We start from the raw sequence: 21,373 nt of genomic DNA on the forward strand, positions 1-21,373 counted from the left end.
TACTTGCAATGCTCTTTATTGTGCAATATGATTGCAAAGTTGCCATTAACATTGTCCACGTATTTAATCTTATTTTTATAGTTAGTTGCTGCTAGATTTTTATAGAACATGCAAACCATCAAGTTTTGGATGAAAGCCTCTACAAATGGTGATTTTCAAGTATAAAAGTTTTACCGATCCTTATATTTTATGGAACCAATTTATGGAATGATCCAATCCAGTTGCATGATCATTGAAGATTGGGTACGAAATGTTTTTGTGTTGGATTATGGTTTGCATTGCTTTTGTTTGAATATTTTGTTTTGACTGATTCTTCATGATCCAAAAGACCAAGCCCAATGTTTGAAATGAGGGTACTGAGTGTAATTGTTTACATCCAATAGGGTATGCTTGTTTTGGTTTTTTTCTAGATTTTAGTTTATGAGAAAGCTAGGCTTTGGTTTCCGTTCAACTTCATATTTGTAGATTTTAAATTTATGAGAAAATTATTCTTTGGTTCATATTTGTATAGGCTTTTCTATATTGAAAGTTGTGTGATTCTCAATGATCATTAGATTAAGTGCCCTATTGTGGTGCTGGAATTTTTTTGTCTTAAATATTATGAATCACACAAAGGCTGATCTAATTGGTGGTCTTGTTGTACTTAATTTTTTACTTTTTCTTTCCCTCTTTTCTAATTGATATTGTATTCATGATAAAAAAGACCAGGCCAATATTTAGATTCTCAATGATCATTAGATTAAGTGCCCTGTTGTGGTGTTGGAATTTTTGTCTTAAATATTATGAATCACATAAAGGTGGATCTAATTAGTGCTCTTGATGGACTTAATTTGTCACTTTTTCTTTCCCTCTTTTATAATTGATATTGTATTCATGATCAAAAAGACCAAGCCCAATATTTAAAAAGTGGGTATTGAGTGTAATTGTTTATAGTCAACCGAGTATGCTTGTTATGGTTTTTGTTCTAGATTTTAGTTAATGAGAAAACTAGACTTCGGTTCATATTTGTAGATTTTAAATTTATGAGAAAATTATTCTTGGGTTCATATTTGCATAGGCTTTGCTATCTGTTAAGTTGTGTAATTCTCAATGATCAATAGGTCAAACAACCTATTGCATTGCTAGAAAAATATCTATCTTAAATATTATGAGTATGCAGGGATGGTACAAAAATTGATCTAATTGGTGCTCTTATTGTACTTAATTTTCTACTTTTTCTTTCCCACTTTTCTAATTGTCATTGTATCATAAGTCTTCCTTTTAAGACTATATATTTGAAATGACTTTTATGTTTCAACATGAGCTATGCTTGTTTTATGTACCTACATTCATTATTTTTCATAAATTTTATGAAGCATCTTTTTCAAATTCTTATTATGTGGAAAGACATAACATATAAGGATTCATATAAGGACAACTTGTTGGAAATTTGGTCAGTGCTTCCCTCAGGATTTGTGACAAGGGATTAACTACTTCCTGTGTACTAAAAGTTGAGTGGTTGTATCAAACATTAAAAGATTGGTATTTTGGTGTAATGGAAACCCCACTCTAACAAGTGTATCAGAGCTTGGTCACAGGTTCAAATCCTTAGAACCTTGGGTAATGCTAAGGGGGCAATTGTTGAAATTTTGGTCAATGCTCCGATCAGGATTCGTGAAAAGGGCTTAACCGCCTTTTGTGTACTATAAGTTGAGTGGTTGTATTAGACATTAAAAGATTGGTCTTTTCATGTAACAACAACCCCACTCTAACACAACTATTAGAGGAGTAATTTGGAGAGAAGTTTCTATATTTAATTGGATATATTTATTTTTTTGTTACAAAATCATTGTAGACTTTGTCAACATAATCTCAACCATTGCAAAATGAGAGTCATTATAGAAATCTATTAAAACAAAATAGAAATGATCTTGTTAGATGTTACTCAATTGAAATGTTTTAATTGCAATACATGAAAATTACTGAAGGATAAAAAAGTTCCATTATGGAATGCTTTAACTATAAATATCCACACAATCATTTCAATAAAAAATATTTCATATTTTTTTTAGAAGATATAGGTTATTCGTGTGGAAACATTAGGGGTGTGAAAAGCTACAACTTTAGAGTCTCTATCACCAAAAGATGCAAGTACTACTTGCTCACCAAATCATCCTCATTCACTATCCATTTTCTGCCAACTACTAATTCTCTTTCGTCCTTCACTTTCTTTGCCACATTGGGGATTTTAATTTTGAGCTCATCAACCAACCTAATTTTGGAAACTACAATTGGAACAATTATTATGTTGTCATTGATGCCAAATCTTATTGGTGAGATAGTTTCTATCTAAGTAGAGTGCCATATCAAGATGATTGATGAAGAGGATTTGAAAAGAAGAGATAACAAGAGGACCTAGTGGAAAGGTTGAGTTTTGTAGAATTACAATGAGCAATTGATCAGCTAGACTTTGACAAGATAATGTGTTGTTTAATCATAACACTAAGTGGAGAAGATAGTTGTTTTGAAGCATAGAAGAGATGATCAATGAAGGACTAAATATATATTGGCTAAATAGAGCTTCAAAGTAGAAGATTAAGGAACTTATAGTTGAATTTGAGTTGTGATAGTGTCAACTGAGTGAACAATAGAAGCTGAGAAAATATAGTGTCAAACAATCACCAGTAAAGAGAGAGTATCAAAAAAGTTGGATGGAATGAAGTCAGTGTAAGCCAAGCAAGATATTTAGTGAAGACTGAGTTATCTAGTGATGACCGAGGCCAAGGATCTTATTGGAATGAATTAGTTAATTGTGTATTGTCTTTGATTTTACACAAAATGTCATATCATTGCCACTCAATGTATGCCGAGCTCACTCGGGTGAAGAAGATAGTTTTTTGTATCTGCCAACCATTCTAGAGTTTTCCTAGTTTAGAAGATAGTGTCTACCAATTTCACTTAGTCATCAAAGGAAAGTTTGCAGAAGTTGAGTGTTAACTGAAGTCACTTGGTTAACAAAGTAAATTTTGGATAGAACCAATGTTAATCGAGCTCACTTGGTTACCAAAGGAACTTTGTGAATATGCAGTGTTAACTGAGTTCACTTGGTTAACATAGGAAAATCATTTCTGAGTTAGTGTCTACTAAGCATGGTCAGCTAGCAAAGGATTTTCTTATTTTTGACATATTGAGCTCAATTGACTTAGTCATTGGTTCTAGTCGACTAAGGAGATGAATATTAAGTATTCTAATTTGTATTCAAGCTGACTTAACAATGTGTAAGATATAAATATAAGTTCAAGTTGAGGAATTGAATGAGAAGCATAAGTGGAAGTGAATAGAAGATTTAACGGTGCTTAGAGGAAGAAAATTATAAGGATAAGAACAATATCTTTGTTGAGCTACAAAGATACATTCGATCAGGAATGATCAAGTATACAAGCTAGAATTGAGATATATAATCAACAATTTAGTTACATCAGAAATCAAGTCATCTCATTGTAACTCTTTAACCACTGTAGCAGTGATCTAAATCTTGTAACCAAGTTGGCTTAACAACTATTTGTAAATCCTCTAACAAGGTGGCATTTCTAATTGAATTGTCTAAAGACCTCTAACAAGGCCACTCCTAACAAGGTGATTAAATCCTCTAATAGTGTCACACATAAATGTGCCTTTTGTAACCTTTAATAAGGTTGGCTCCATATAGGGCTTACTTTAGAAGAGTGAAAATCAGCGACTAGTTGTAATTGGTGGTTTTTCCCAAATTGGGTTTCCACGTTAAATCTTGGTGTCAATTGTGTTTATGCTATTTTCTTTTATATGTATGCAACTAAGTTAAACAAGATCAATCACATATAATATCTTAAAGATGTTAAGCAGTTACCAAGTTATTTTATTGTTTACCAAGTTACAACATTTGCTAGTGTAAACCAAATGCATTTGTGTTTGCCGAGTTACAACAGAATACAATTTATACAGAGTATTGACTTGTATTGACATCTAAGGGATCTGGGATTTATTTTTATAGTAATTGGTTCACCACTCCCCTCTTAGTTACTCCTCTTATATTTCCAACATATCTAATTTTTGGTTGAGGGTCATCATTTGTTATTTTGTGAAGGAATTGAGATGTCCAACTAACAATTGAATTTATGGATTGGTCAAAGGGTGTGAGAGATAAGTATTGATGAGTTGGAGCATTTAATGCAAGAGAAACCATGTTTGAGAATTTCTAAGCATGGATTCAAAGATATTTTTTTATAAGTTTCTAGAAGGGAAGAAGATGAATGATAAGGTAGATAGATTCATTGTATGTGTTGAATGTGATCACAACCCTAAGATCAGTAGTGATGTTTAAGCAAGAAATGATAAAAGTTACCTATTTAAGGAGGCATAAGGATTAACCTAAGAGAGCTTAGAAATCTCTAATTTTGTTAACTGGAAAACTAGAGAAAAAGGCCAAGAAGAAGGAGAAAAGTAGAGATGAAGAGTGATTTCTTGAAGAATTTTTCAAGTAGATCAGAGACAGTGATAGAGACATGAAAGGAGTTTAGTCAATGACCTAGAAGATGAGCTACATTGTCATATGTATTTTAAAAGTGAGTTGTATTTATCAAATCAAGCTACTACTATTTTCTAACTATTGTGTTGAATTTGATGAAAGATCAACCCCACAACTCCCAACAATCACCTGCATGCAAACACCTATCATAGAAAGAGAGAAGCAAAAGCTATTGAGTCTGGAATTCCCAGATGCATAGACGAGACATTCTTGATGAGAAAAAAGAGAGATTTCTATTATCAAAAGTGACTAAATAAATTACAAAGATATTAGCCCTTATAAAAGGAGATCAAGACCCTAACAAGAAAAACCTAGTTTACATGATAATAATTAATAAAAAAATTAATTATTATATGCCCAAAGTTTAGCTTTAGTAAACTAGAGATAATAAGTGACTTAATAATTAAATCAATATGATTTAATTAATAAGAAAAAAATTATTACTCTAACCCCCCCCCCACCCAAGATAAACTTAGGGAGTATTTAAAAACCTAGAAACTACTACTAAAAGTAAATCGGGTCTTGACAACAAAGCCTAATGAGGTACCCAAGCACAACCAAATCTTTGAAAAAGAGAAGAAAAAGAGAAAAACACATGGGAAAAACCCTACTCCAAAAAGAGATGGACATAATGCTAAAAATAACTAGTGAAGGAATGAGGAAGCCTCCAAACTAGGGAATGCCCTAGAAGATAGGAACAAAATATGATCATGAAGAACACCAGTGAAGCATGAAGCTACAAACACTACCAAAATGTTGATCTAAAGAACCTCCACTGTATAGAACATGACCAGGTAGAGAAGACTAAGTTTGAAGATATAATCAATCAAAGATGAAAGGTACCTTTATGGCCTCCAAAAATAGGGATGAAAGAATGTCTATATGGTAAATGACCCATCTCACTAAAATGCATAGGTATCCAGCTACTACAATCACCTAGCACATAGGATCAAATATTGAATACATAGCTCACTCCATCAAACCAAGAAAGAAATAGAACCAACATAATACCCCTATAATGTTTACATGGACATTGAAATTAAATGCAATATCTATAATGCCCTGTCCAGAGATCTGTGGAACAAGGATGAAATACAAGCCATGATTCTTTTTGAATAAGTATGAGTGCACATGAAAACATCATACATGGATCACATAGATCACAATGGAAGACTTAACCACCATTTTGATAACCAATGAATCTCTAAACACCACTACTTGAACTGACACACACACAACATGAAACAAAAACCCAAAATGACAATAGTACAAAAAAAGTAAGATTTGTCAAGGTATGGAAAATTAAGTAAACCCAAAGGGTACTAGAATCACCAAAAATTGATCCCCAAAATCCAATGGAGATGCCCCTTTTTTTTTGCGAGGACCATAGATTGATACATTTTTGCATGAAGATGTGCAACATGCCACACGAGGAAGCACCTCTTGTGCAAGGATGTGCACCATATGATGCGAGAAAGTGCTTGGCCAAACAACCAAGACACCCAAGACACTCAAGAAATCTATGCACATGTACTCATGTGTTGTACCACCATCATGAAGATCATAACACAAGGACTAGATGAGAACACAAGAAAAATATCACTCAACCAAAACAAGCTCGGGAGGATAGATTCTACATGAATCCCAAGAACAATAAAACCATACATCATGAACTCACTTAACCAACCTCAATCTAGAAGTATAGATTCTACATGAATCATAATGATGCAACAAGACCAAACATCATAAACTCATTCAATCGGCCTCAATTTGGGAGTATGGATTGTACATGACTACTAGTGTCAACGAAACCAAAACAAAGGTCCAAGAGAAACCATAGCATTAGGTATAAAATCACTCAACTAAACACAAAGTTGGGAGTACAGAGATGACATGCATCCCAATGCAAACATAAAAGTGAAACAATGGTCTAACTAACATCCAAATAGATGATCTAGGTCCATGACCAAACTCATGCTAAGAAAACTTGAGAAAATAGGGTGGCATGCAAAATGAGGTAAAAATCTCAAAAATTGGAAAACTTTAAAATTAAAACCCATTTGGTCTTTGGGCATAAAACCCCTAAAAATTCAATAAAATTTGAGTTCAGACACTGTATGCAAAAATGGCTTGCATAACAGTGCAAAACCCCAGACCCCCATCCCAAAAATAGGGAAAATGTTCATACCTGACCATCCAGGTAGAACCAACAAATAGAAACAAAGGGGAACACTAGTTCTCAACCTCCTAACAAATAGCTACCAAAACCAAAATCTGAAATGAAGCTGAAACAATAAAACAAGAGAGCCCTACTTCACAGCCAAAAGAGGAAAAACAAGAATCTAAACCATAAAATAAAAACACCACAGAAGTAGCCAAAAATCATGACAATCCAAGGTCTCCTCAAGCTGGATCCAACAAGACCAACCTCATGACGATGCCACACCCATGGTTCCCACAATGAACATAACAATAATTTCTTATGGAGAGGATTTTGGGTTTTACTCACAAAATTTCTAATTCAAAAGTAAGAAGTGAGGAATTAAATTCCTTTTTCAATACTTATTCATTTTTTGAGTGAATAATCAATTAGGGAAAATAACTAGCCAACCTAGTTAAACCTCGAATTGACCCAAATGGAAATAGGCTATTCTTAGAAATAGGAATTCATCTATGGCAAAGCTGTCAGAAATTAAATTCAATAAAATTGAAAGCCCGAAAACCCAAAAAAACAAAAATTTCCTTAACAAATTTTAGGATAATGCAAACCTCTAAAGGCACAAACATGCTCACTAATCTAATTACACAATGCAAATGAGTTCAGATTTAATAATCACCAAAAAGATTGATTAAACAATTAAAATAAGGATACATTGACCATACAGGGATCACATTGATAAAATATGAATGGATGAATCACTAACTCCATGTGCCACTTCTAGGGATATAAATCTTGCACAGTAAACAACACGATCAAGTGCAATTGCATTTAATAACGTAGCTAAAGCAATAAATGTATTAAATGCCTAATTTAACCATTTATTCACTTATACCAAAATAGTCCATTTACATCACTCACGTTTGCATATATCATAATGAAGTAAATAACCATAACATTAAATCTATCACATAATATAATATGAGATATGTCAAAATAATGGATAACTAGATATCATCATAAAACACACTGTCATCTCAAAATGGCATCATCATGCAAAATGATCAATTGAAAAGCATTGTAATCTAACATCTTGTTGGCATTATATTGTATTTGTCATTAGTGACAACACTTACTCAATTCTAAATGATTACCAAGTTCATCACTCAGTCTACAGTGTATACCGAGCATTCAGTGGTTACCCTGTAGGTTCATCACTTAAGTAGTTCATACCGAGCATTCCTGAAGCTACCGAGTGAGTGTGCAGTCAAGCAATTCATACTGAGCATTCATGAAGCTACCGAGTGGGTGTGCAACCCAGTAGTATCTACCGAGCATACAGTGTTCGCTGAGCTTCATATTGTTTACCAAGTGATGGAAGTCCAGTGTTTACCGAGTAATGAAAGTGTAGTGTTTACTGAGTGAAAGCAAGGTAAATGAAGGATTCAATTTTTACCGAGTGATAATATATTTACCGAGTCTCCAATGGTTACCGAGTTCCAAGCTACATTGTGTGATTAGTATGGACCGAGCTTCTACTTCATTCGAGTGCATGACGATGCCAAGTAATGTAGTGGATGTCGAGTATCAGAAGGTTACCAAGTCAGCTTGAAGAACCTGAGTTTTCTACTGTTTGGCTAACTTAGTAATATTTTGTTCACTTGTGTTTTGGCCGACCTTGCAATTGTAATTATTGGAATGGTATATATGTAATGTATTATATCATTTACAATGTATGCATGAGAGTATCAAGATAGACATGTAATGTTTTGAGAAGAATGAAAGTGAATCAACAGCAGAGCAGAATATTCAACAAGGTCTACAAGGAGCAATAAAGATTCATTAGTCACAAGAGGTGATCTATCTTCAAGGATCTAATTAGCAATCAAGTTTGTAAGTAGATCCACTGTTTCAAACAGATGAATCAGTTTTGTAAATCCTTTAATAGGGTAGACTTAACAGTCTTTGTATTAATCTCCTAATAGAGTGCATACTTCATTGTATGTTTGTAAATCCTCTAACAAGGTGGACCTAGCAGTCCTTTGTGCTCCTAACAGGGAAAATCACCAGAAGTGGTCAATGTAAGCCTTAACAAGCTAACTTCATATTGCAGTATCAGAGTTTTGTGGGTATCATCCCCACCCCAGTTTTACTTTCTATTTGGAAGGTTTTTGGGTTACCAAATCACTGTGTACATGTGTTATAAATGTTTGATCTCTCATATATGCAGTAGATTAGATGAATGAATGGTGAATAGTATATATGGTTAAAGTGCTAAAATATTTAAAAGTTTTGAGGTTATTGATTCACCCCTCCCCTCTCAGTAACCTATCATATCTTGAATATTTCCAAAAATTGGTATCAGAGCTTTTGTGGTTCTTAGGATAAGGTTTGACAACTTGAGCAAAGATCAAGGAGAATGGAGATATTTATATTTGACAAAGCTATTGAAAATGAAAAGCTAGATCTGGAAATGGCCATGGCTCAACTCAAAGAAGCAAAGGAGCATCTTTCTCAATCCTTGAAGAGAAGGAAGGCACTTGCAAGACAAATGAATGACCATGAGTATGTTGAAGAAAAGATTGAAGACCTTTTACCATCAAGCAATTCAGATGAAGCTAATGAGGCAATCAAAGAACTCCTAACAAAGAATGGCTCTCTATAGGAAGAAGTAAGAAAGCTTAAAAGAGAACAAGAAATCCAATCAATCAGGCTATGTGAAGTTTTGGAATAGAGAAACAAGGCAAATGAAGACTTAGAGACAAGCAATAATCAATCCCTTTAGCATGAAGATCTTATAGATCAACTATCTAATGCAAATGAAGAAATTATGAATTTGAGATCTGAAAATGAAAGCTTGAGGAATGATTTAATCACTGAAAGACAAATCAATGAAATCTTACAAAGTGACTTAAGATCTGAAAGATAAATCAATGAAAGTTTGGAAAATGACTTAATCACTAAAAAATAAGTCAATGAAAGGATAATAAAATCTCAAGCAGACATGACTCAATTAAATCAACAAAGTGAGCAGAATCTTCATAGACAAAAAGGTAAAGCTAGTCTTGGTTATAAGGAAGAAGGTGAAACCTCCAAACAAGGTTCTCAAAGGAATCAAAGACCTACTTGCAATCACTGTGGTAAGTTAGGTCACACATCAAACAAGTGTTGGAGCAATGGAAAAGGTAAATCTAATGGTAAATGCTACAATTGCAGTCAACATGGTCATAAAGCTGATGAATGTAAGGAGAAACCAAAATTTGAAGGAAATTGTCACAAATGCAAGAAACATGGTCACAAGGCATTCCAATGCAGATCCAAATCATTAAATCCACCTGAACAACTTGTTAAAGCAATATTTGGATGGGACTACAATACCTGGTGTAGATGTCATTATTGTGGAGAATATGGACATATTGGTATAAACTGTGCAAGACATCACCTAAGGAAGGACACTACTGTAAGATGTTATACATACACAGAACTCGATCATATAGCTAAAAATTGCATGAGCATAGGAAGAGTTGAAGATGAAAAGAAAGCTAAAGCTAATAAAATTTGGAAGCAGATGAGGCAATAGTGGATTCCTAAGTCTACCGAGCAAGATAGTTCAAATGATGGCAATGTCACTCAAGAAGTGGGTGACTCCACCATCTCCAGTTAGATCCATAAACAAGGATATGGAACTCATCTTCTAGTGATATCTCAAGCAGTTCCAAAATAAAAGAAAGCAAAATGATCAAATCTATATTTCGGATACACAAGGATTAAAGAAAGCATATCTTTTGCTGAGTTGCATCTACCAAGGAAAGTCAGTTGAAAACCTTGTTGAGCTAGGTTGGGAGCAACAAAAGTTTTATTCGATCACTGAGTTGTAAGCTTCTACCAAGCAAGTGAATGACAGCTTGTAAAGAACTATGTCATCTTAGCTACCGTCGTACCAAGCATTTATGGAAAAATTTTCATCAAAAGGGTAGAATTTGATTTCATTCTTCACTGCGATTACAGAGCTAAGAAATTTCCAACAATTCCAAGCGATTTCAAGCAATTTTCAAGTGAAGAATTTGTTCAAAATTTTCTTACACCTACCAAGTAGTGATGGCATCTGGGAGTAACATCAACACCAAGGCAAAAAGAGGTTTAGAAATGCTAGTTAAAGGTGTGGAGTGGAAGGCGCCAAATTTCAAGCTAGTTCTAGCAATTACAGAATCACTTGACCCCAATGGAGCTCAATGGCAAACTCCATCAAAGGTACTTCTCATAAATGACATTTGTACACATTTCAAATGTTCTGTTCAAGAGATTGGAAACCTAGAGATGGAAAATGCCCTAGGAGAAATGAGTGTTGATGGCTCTTTGAAACCCGAGCATAAGCATCTAGAGACCAAAGGGTTAACCCATATCTCACATATGCCAAGAAGTTTCCAAATTAAGTAGATCAGGTATATACTCAGTCATGTTCACAATGGGAAACTATAGTTAAAGTAGCCAATGTTAATAACCAATAAGATGATTCATAAGATTACTAGTCTCCCCATGCTAAGTAAAGCAAAAACTACCAAAACCCTAGGTTGGGAGGAGTTACAGAAGAAAACCCTAGATGAATGGGACGGTAGAGGTTTGAATGTCAACACTATATCTGATGTTGAATTAAGGTTTGGCATTCACATCATTGCCCACAAAATTTATAGCTCCATTCATTTGAACAGTGTGCCCTATGAGGCTGTTGATTTGGCATTCAAAATTGTGAAGAAAAATCTTGAATTTGACCTGTCAGAATTGTTGTCGAAATAATTGAACAAGAATATGGACAGGATAAGGAATTCAAAGAATAATCCCTGCAAATTTGGTTCCTTGTTAATTTGTTTATTTTTCTATATTCAAAAATTCTTTCCATCAAAGGGCTCAATTGTATGGAGAAAAGATATTCCAATTTTATATTAGATTAATGAGTTTATTGCTGACATGGGTGAAAACTTTGAGAAGGTTATGGATAATTATTTTGAAGATTTCAAGGAAAGAATGAATAATTGGTTTTGAATTCTACCAAAACTAGTTGAAGATTACAAAGATGATGTATGCTTCATGGTTGATTGTGATAGAGTACACATTCAGGTAGTCAGACCCTGAGTTGCATGGGTGAAACCTCTTCCTTATGAGCTGAATATTGATGAAGTCAGGGACATTATTGAAGCACTAGTAAATGAGCCTATATATCCTAAGCTTCCTACCTTTGGCACTTATGATGAAGCCAAGACTAGAATTGAGCTTGAAATCAAGCTACCCCAGGCTATAAGAAAAGGCAATAGAAAGATAGAAAAGTTGAAAACTGCAACTGACCCTCTTATGCTTACTAAAGGAAAAGGTGAGGATGATGAAGAAGAAGAAGAAGAAGGTGAAGAAATTGAATTTGAAAAAGAAGAGGAACTGCCAAAGAAGAAAGGGAAGGTGATTATCACTAAACCTAAGAAGTAGCCTACTATAATATTCTCTAGAAGAACCAAACAAGGCAAGTAGGAAATTGTACTTGTCAGGCATCCAATCACATTTGAGGAAAGGCTAAAACAATTGGAAGAGGGAGCTAGCATCAAAAATTTTGAGGCATTGAAATTTGAAACAAGTATTGATGCAGAGAAAATGCAGATTGAGGAACTGGTACTCAATAAGATGGGAAAATAGAAATACTCCCCAGACCAGCTTGCCCCTCAAATCTCCAAAGAGCTATTGGAGAGATTGCAACCAAGATGGGAGTCAGCTGCCCAAATAGCCAAGGACATATATGAGCAATCCCTGAAGAATCTTCTACCGAGTCTTACTGAAGCAAAAATAAAGGTAGCAATGAAGGTAAAATGATGATTAGATTTCACACATGTTTGATTTGAATTAAGGACATTGAACATGTTGTAAGAGATGCAACAAACATGTGGAAGAACATCTATCATCTGCAAAAGTCCAGTGATGATCCTATTGAAATCAAGGATGATGGTAGTAGTGACAACGACAATTTTGATAGCACTCCATCCATCACAGTTACTCCAAGAGAGCTACATGCACTAATGGAAGAAAAATAGGAAGAAGACAAGGAGGAAGGAGCACTTGAGGAAGAAAAAGATGAAGAAGATCCAGTAAAAATTACAGCAGAAGTTATTGCATCCATTCCTCACTCTCCACCAAAGACAGTTAAATCTATTATAGAGATAGCTTCTGTAAGTGAAATTTTGAGCACAACAGTCACTACCATAGCTCAATCTTCACCAGCCACCTCCTAGCTCCAGGTATCTAAAAAAGATGTGCTAAGCACTTCATCTACCAAGCTGTCTGTCACTTCTTCAGCTACTGAGTCAGCCTCCTTCGCTCCTTCACCATCAGTGAGTGTAACAATAAGTTCTACAATTTTATCTCCATCAATTCCAATAAGTTCTAGAATTTTGTTCTCATCAGCATTATCTATATCCACTTTGACTCCAATCAGTTCAGATACTACTATGGGTACTCTACCAAGTGTGATACCATTTTCAAGAAGTGTTTCAGTTTTTGATCCGGTTAGTACTTCTATTGGTATTCAATCCTTGAATCCTATCCCATTTTTCACTGGTAGCCCTTCTATCTCCACTATTATGTATGTTCCTAAGGTCAAATCAGTCATCACAAAAGTCAAAAAAAAGCATCCATTAAAACTTTTGATCAATGGAAAGGAAATTGGAGAAGACATTAACTTAGACACAAAAATAGTGATTCCAAAGATTGACTATGACAATGCTACCATTGAAGAGATGAGGTTAGCCAGTCAATTCATAGAGATGAAAGCTATGCAAAAAAAGTTAAGATTAGAAAGGGATAAGGAATACAAAATAATTGAGAATGCCAAGGATATAATTATAGATGCTATAGGTGTTCAAGTAGATTCTACTCAACACATTTTGATTCAGTTAGAAGAGGCAGTACATAAATTTAATGAATATTCTTCCAGACAAGAGAAACTAATTGAAAATGCTGAAAGGAAATTTGATAATAAGATGCTAGAGCATATTGCTCAAAAGATAGCAATCAAGCAAGTTGAATTGTCAACATTTTTGGGTAATTTTGAAAATTCTTTTAATAATGTAGCATCACTTTTTGCCAAACTTTGTGATGTTTTTGGTTTTACTAAAGAAATAAAGGATAAGCTAAATAAGATTGACATTGATATGAAATCAAGTGCATCCAAGTTAAAGGTGGAGTCCTCCTCCACAACCTCCCATTACACCAAAATCAGATATTTGGCAGATGTATAGGTAGAACTATTGAGAGAGGAAGCAAGGATCCGGTCTACACTCATAGACATCTAGAACATTATCCTTCCTATCATGGACACAATGCAGAAACATATTGCTCATTGTAAAACATTGGTCCAAGATCAAAACTTCTTAGTGGCTGATCACATGATCCAATTATCAGCAGAAGTTCAAATTGCTCTCTGCACCTGTCAAATTTTGCAACAGACTTGAGATAATACTTTTTCCACCATCCTTAAGGTACATCAAGATTTTCTATCTCACTTTGGTGTAGTCATATACACTATATATGTAGTCCTTTGGAATTATTGTCAAAAAGGGGAGAGATTCAACATAATAAGTGAGGAGAGTTATCACTATAAGTGAAAGGGGGAGTTAGCACTTAATAGAGTTAGCATGTGTACATAAGTATCTTTATATATACATTATAAGTCATCAAGAATATATATAGAAATGTATATGCAACAGTTCTACAAAGATCAATTTTGAAAAACCAAAATTTATTGAGTCAGGTTATGTACATATGCTTTGGCTTATAAGTGTTTTTTCACTAATGCCAAAGGGGGAGATTGTTGGCATTATATTGTATTTGTCATTAGTGACAACACTTACTCGATTCTGAATGATTACTGAGTTCATCACTCATTTTATAGTGTATACCAAGCATTTAGTGGTTACCTTGTAGGTTCATCACTTAAGTAGTTCACACTGAGCATTCCTAAAGCTATCGAGTGAGTGTGCAGTCAAGCAATTCATACTGAGCATTCATGAAGCTACCGAGTGGGTGTGCAACCCAGCAGTATCTATCAAGCATACAGTGTTCACTGAGCTTCATAGTGTTTACCGAGTGATGGAAGTCCAGTATTTACTGAGTAATGAAAGTTTAGTGTTTACCGAGTAAAAGCAAGGAAAACAAAGTATTCAATTTTTACCAAGTGATACTATATCTATCAAGTCTCCAATGGTTACCGAGTTCTAAGCTACATTGTGTGATTAGTATGGACCGAGCTTCTACTTCTACCGAGTGCATGACAATGCCAAGTAATGCAGTGGATGCTGAGTATTAGAAGGTTACCAAGTCAGCTTGAAGAACTCAAGTTTTCTACTATTTGGCCAACTTAGTAATATTTTGTTCACTTGTGTTTCGACCAACCTTGCAATTGTAATTATTGGAATGGTATATATGTAAGGTATTATATCATTTACAATGTATGCATGAGAGTATCAAGATAGACATGTAATGCTTTGAGAAGAATGAAAGTGAATCAACAGCAAAGCAGAATATTCAACAAGGTCTACAAGGAGCAATAAAGATTCATCAACCACAAGAGGTGATCTATACTTCAAGGATCTAATCAGAAATCAAGTTTGTAAGTAGATCCACTGTTTCATCCTAACAGGTGAATCAGTTTTGTAAATCCTTTAATAGGGTAGACTTAACAGTCTTTGTATATATCTCCTAACAGAGTGCATACTTCATTGTATGTTTGTAAATCCTCTAACAAGGTGGACCTAGTAGTCCTTTTTCCTCCTAACAGGGTAGATCACCAGAAGTGGTCAATGTAAGCCTTAATAGGCTAACTTCATACTGTAGTAACAAAGTTTTGTGGGTATCATCCCCACCCCAATTTTACTTTCTATTTGGAAGGTTTTTGGGTTACCAAATCACTGTGTACATGTGTTATAAATGTTTGATCTCTCATATATGCAGTAGATTAGATGAATGAATGGTGAATAGTATATATGGTTAAAGTGCTAAATTATTTAAAAGTTTTGAGGTTACTGATTCACCCCTCCCCTCTCAGTAACCTGTCATATGTTCAATATTTCCAACACATCTATGATACCAAAATCAAAGTATCACATCTGACCCTTAGGTCATCTCAATGTAAAACATAACATAACTAATAAATATCTCTAGGATCAAAATATAATAGGGTAAATATCCACAACACACAATTATTAAATCTAACATGGACAATCCATCCCTAATTATTTAGGTATTTAATGATGGTTGTTTAAACAACATGAAAAGACACTTAAAACACATAAGAAAACATAATCATATACATGACTAACCACTGCTACATGAACCTAGTCTAGTGTAGCAAGATAATAGTACATAGTGCAATATCTGCACACATCTCAGGGTAATCATGGAACAACATCATGATACCACATCAATCCTAGTAACCACTGGCACAAGCCTCAGTGAACCATAAATCACATCATAATCTCATAAATCAACCATAAGCATGATCAAAGCAACTGATACATTAACCCAAATCAAATCACCTCAAGGGTGTAGACCATTCATCATCCCAATCATGACCCATCACAAAAAAAGATCAACAAGGTTGCATCCATCAAGATGACTTATAGAAATCAAATGGGAGAGGCACTACAAATAGAAGAACCAAGAACATTGACAATGCAAAATAAGTACAAACACCTATAATAGAACATGTCATCAACAATCATGAGGCTAGTGTTGTGGAAGGAACACTCACTTCATAAAGGAAGATGGAAAATATGGCCAACATGAAACCCACCCAAGGCACTTTATAACGTAGTGTGAATACAACAAAACACAAATATGTACAAGATCCTAAAATGCAATATAGTGACACTTTATCTCAGTGTGTTTACAAAAATAATACAAAAGGATGTCAAAAAAGATTAGAAGAGACCTAAGGCTAATACAAAATATAGTACAACTCATGAAAAATCATTTGAAGCAACAAAATTCATCCCCTAACTTGAAACAACCAATATGTTCACCATAATACAAACATGCAAAAGACTAAATAGAATGTACCTAGAATAGTATTTGGAAAACAACCATGATCATTGAAAAGAGATCTCAAGGACCTTTCCAACGATATAAAGAAATCCCAAATCGGAGATCGGATATTCAAGATATGTCTCTTGGAGTGCAAAAGAACTCCTAACTTTGATAGAATAAACAACCATAAAAATACACTAAAACTAAAAATAACCTACATCCCTAGAACAAGGTTAAACCCAAATTTTTGATGTTATCTTATTTGCAAAATATGGAATTTGGATGAACAAGTTACGACCAAAAAACCACGTGTAGGTAAAAAAAGAGCTGGAAGGGAAAAGTTAAATTTTTTTTACCACGTTGAGATCCTTGCCAAATGCCTCTGAGAGTGTGCTCACCAGTACAGATATTACCTAAAGAAATGTGCAAGTTTTGTTCCAAAAATATCTCAGGAAATGTGCATGTGCGTACAAAAAATTGCCTCAATTTGCATGCCAAAATATCTCGATTTGAATACCAAACAATTGTGATTTGAATGTCAAAAATCTCAATTATCGTGCTAAAAATCTCAATTATCATGAGAGAAAATCTTTAGTTACATGCCAAAAATCTCAAGCTTTGTGCCAAACAAATATTGATTTACGTGCCAAAAATCTTGATTTTTGTGCAAAAAATGTTAAATCACCACCTCGAGAAATGTGCCCAATCTAGGAGCAATAATTATTTTGCCTTCGATTCCAACTATGTTCATATTGGACAAATTTATATGAAAATAGGAGTTTTTGGGCACTCTGAGCTCAACGATGAGGTCTGTTTGGGCTCAAAGTGTAGAAAAAATGGTGAACCCCTAGATCCGATACAAAAAAAACTCTAAAAAATGAAACCCTCTTAAAGATGAGGAACATATCTGAAAGCCAAGCCAAACCTCTCATAAAAAAAATAGGGGCATGAAGATCTAGAACTCTTATACCATGTTGAAGTTGGTGAAATATCAACCCCACAGCTCCCAAGAATCACACGCATGTAAACACCTATCATAGAAAGAGAGAAGCAAAAGATATGGATGCATGAATTCCCAGATCCATAGATGAGCAATTCTTGATGAGAAAAAAGAGAGATTGTTATTGTCAAAAGTGAATGAATAAATTACATGGAGATCAATCCTTATAAAAGGAGATCAAAACCCTAATAGGTAAAACCTAGTTTGCATGATAATAATTAATAAAAGAATTAATTATTATATTCCCAAAGTTTATCATAATTAAACTAGAGATAATAAATGACTTAATAATTAAATCAATATGATTTAATTAATAAGAAAAAAAATATTACTCTAACATATCAGTTAAAATCCTTTAAGCAAGGTTGACCCAATAGTCATTTGTAAATCCTTTAATCAAGGTGACATTCTAATGGAATGTTCTTAAGTTATCTAACAAGGTCACTCCTAATAGGATGATCAAATTCTTTAATAGGGTCACACCTAACACTATGTATTGTAACCTTTAATAGGGTTGGCTCCTCATAGAGCTCACTTCAGAAGAGTGAACAATTGGTGGCATGTTACTAGTGGTTTTACCAAATTTGGTCTCCACATTAAATCCTTGTTTATTACTTATGTGGGTGTTATTTGAGATGTTTTACTGTTTAATGTTTTAGATTCTACAAGTGAGTGATTATTGGGACAATGGACTACAAGTTTATGTTACTAATAAGTTACTATAGAGACCAAGCTACTTAATGATTAGATCTAAGTTGTTTGAAGAGTTCAAAAGTTTAATTGGTACATTTGGACCTGAGGATAACTAATGCACCCCCCTCCCACCCCCCCTCCATCTCAGTTATTCTAAATCATTATAACAATTGGTATTAGAGAATATAGTTCTTGTGAAGAAAAGTTTGAAGGGACTTAAATGTAAAGATAATGATGTACAGAAAGGAGGTACCCAAGTTGAACAAGGAAAGTTTTCTAGCATGGAAAATTTTGATGAAGCTTCACATTGTTGGAATTGGAGATTCCACAATATACTATTTGGTTAATGAATAAACAATAGTACCTGCACCAATGACAACCCACCAGATAAAAGAGAAAAAAGAACACAATCTTGCAATGTTGGAGATTGCATCTTCCCTAAGCTATTGATAATTTGATAGTATAAAGGACTACAACACTGTAAAGAAGATGTGGGAAAAGTTGGCAAAGATCCATGGATTAGAACATTGCTCAATATGTTCAAAGAGTCAAAGAAGTCGAAATGCTATCAAAGGAGCTAAAGGAAAGTTTAGTTATGAGATTGTGATCAACAAGGTATTGAGAATTTTACTTCGTATTAATGATATTAGATTTTCTAAAATACAAGAACTAAGATGTACTCCTAGTAATGATCTAACTTTGGATAGTCTAGTTAGTAGACTTATTGCTTTTGAATTATCAAATTTTGATAATTTGACTGCCCCTACTATTGAATATGCTTTCAAGTCACAATTGGTTTTACATAAGCCTAAGAAGAAGAAATGAAAGTATGAAGATAGTGAGAGTGAATCTTCTGATGACAATCTTGAGGATCTTGAAACATTAATAACTAGGAGACTACTAAGGATAAAAGGAAAATTGAAAGGTAAACTTCTTATAAACTATTTTTCATGCAATAAATTTGGTCATATTGCTACACAATGTCCTAACAAGGATGAAAAAGATTAAAGGAGAGATAGAAATTTTAAAGGAAAGAGAGATGGAAAAGAAAAAAAAGATACAAATATTACAAGGGAAAAGGTAAGAAGTATTGTTACATTTCTAAAGAAGAGACTGATGATGATTCTGATAGTCATGATCAAGTAGATGTTTATGTTGCTATGAAAGATGATTCAGATGAAGATGAGAAAACTTCATTTATTTCAAATGTGAGTAAAGATGATAGATGGATAATTGACAATGGTTTCTCACATCAAATGATGGGTGATAAAAGTAAGTTTGAGACATTAGAACAATATAAAAGAGGAAGAGTTAAATTTGGTAATTATGCACCATGTCTTGTGAAAGGTAAAGGATCAATAAGATTGATTGATAAGATCAAATGTGATAATTCTTATTGGGTTAAAGGACTTAACTAAAATTTGTTGATTTTGACATAGTTGAATAATTCAGGCTACAAAGTTGAATTTCAGCACAAGAAGGCTAAGATCTACAATGGTTCTAGTGAATTGATTGGAAGTGGAGACCGAACAAGACATAACTTTCTCTATCTAGTCATGTTTGATGATACATGTTTGTTTGCACAATGTGATGATATATGGTTATGACATAAGAGTCTATGTCATGTGAATGTTAATAATTTGGTAAGCATTAGTAAGATGAAAAAAGTAAAAGGATTACCAAGATTGAAGAAACGTGATAATGTTATGTGTAAACAATTTCAATTGGGAAAAATGACAAAGTCTAGTTTCAAGAGGAAGACCTATACTTCTAATGTTATTTTAGAGTTGATTCATACTAGTCCTTATGTACCATTAGAGTTTAAAGCTACTATGGTGACAAATACTTTTATTTTTTTGATGACTATGATGTTTATTAAAGAAAAATATGATGCATATCAAATGTTTAAGTGCTAGAGTTGAACATGAAATAGGTAAAAGCTTGAAGTGTTTGAGATCTGATAGAGGAGGCAAATTCATATCCAAGGAATTCAACACATTCATCAATGATAGATGAATCAAGAGACAAATGTCAGCACCAAGGATACCCCCACTAAGTGGTATAGCTAAAAGGAGGAATAGCTCAATCATGGACTATGCTAAGATATTGATGATGGAGAAGAATGTTGCACCTAAGTACTGGAGAGAAGCTATAAGTACATTAGTTTATATCTTGAATAGAGTACAAGTCAAGGAAGATACAAATATCACACCTTTTGATTTATGGTATGGTTATACGTAATGTGAAATATTTCAAAAATTTTGGAAGAAAATTCTATATAATGAAAGATAATAGACATGGAAAACTTGATGCAAAGAATGATGAAGGAATATTCATAGGATATTCCACTAAGAGAAAGGCATATAAGTGTTTTAAGTCTAACACTAACAAAGTTGTGGAAATTGCAAAAGTGAAAGTTGATGAATATACAAAAAAGAATGAAGTTGAATGTAAGAAGGAACCTAAAGATTATAGAAGTTTTATATACAATGATGAAGGTGAGCCCAAAAATTTGCCTGAAACTAACAAGAAAGTTGTTGAGCAGCAATAGTCAATTCATATTGAGTCATAGTAATATCATGTCAAGCATCATGCAATTGGTGTCGAATATCAGGAAGAGCATGTCGAGAATCAACAGGTGATTTTTGAATAGGATGAGATACATCAAAAATTACCTGAAGCTAATCTACAAGGTGAACCTAAGGAAGAAGTGAGAATACATGAGTGTATATTAGAAAAATATGTGAGAAGACATCATGCTCCTGATCAAATCATTGGAGACAAAGACTCTAGAGTTATGACAAGGAAAAGATTAAGGAGTGATATATGCTTATTATGTGAATTTGAGCCTAAATTAGCAAAAAATGCTTTGGGTAATCAACACTAGAATCAAGAAATGAATGAAGAGATTGAGAAGATA

General features: G+C 33.8%; 1 pseudogene; it reads right to left on the reverse strand.

Annotated features, from left to right (window-relative positions):
• Window positions 1-21,373, reverse strand: part of LOC149530565 (actin-related protein 4-like) — a 157,340-nt pseudogene that overhangs the window by 96,758 nt on the left and 39,209 nt on the right.

Source organism: Cupressus sempervirens, chromosome 11 (assembly GCF_028749045.1).
Source record: "Cupressus sempervirens isolate cs-2001-9-10 chromosome 11, ASM2874904v1, whole genome shotgun sequence".
In the NCBI taxonomy this organism is placed as follows: domain Eukaryota; kingdom Viridiplantae; phylum Streptophyta; class Pinopsida; order Cupressales; family Cupressaceae; genus Cupressus; species Cupressus sempervirens.